Source organism: Pterocles gutturalis, unplaced genomic scaffold (assembly GCF_000699245.1).
Source record: "Pterocles gutturalis isolate BGI_N339 unplaced genomic scaffold, ASM69924v1 scaffold10260, whole genome shotgun sequence".
Taxonomy (NCBI): domain Eukaryota; kingdom Metazoa; phylum Chordata; class Aves; order Pterocliformes; family Pteroclidae; genus Pterocles; species Pterocles gutturalis.
Window position 1 is genome coordinate 6,566 of NW_010145894.1, and position 296 is coordinate 6,861.

A 296-nucleotide genomic window follows, 5' to 3' on the forward strand; every position below is an offset into this window, starting at 1 on the left:
AGAAAAGCTGCAGGGCTTAGCGGAGCGGGAACCCACGTCCCCACCCCGGCAGCAGCTGGGGGAGGGCAGTGCCGTGCCGGGCTGGGAGGAGGCCCCTCTCCTACCCCGTCTCTCCACCCCGGCGATCCCGGCAGCCTCCTCTCCGCAGTCTGGGCAGGACGTGGCCATGTGCAGAGAGCTCTGCGGAGACCTTTGCTCCCGCCCAGGGGTCATGCAGCAGAGCAAGGGGCATCCCCGCACCCCTGCTCATCCGTCCCCTTTCGTGTCCCCTTTGTCACAGCTGAGCCACGGTGCAA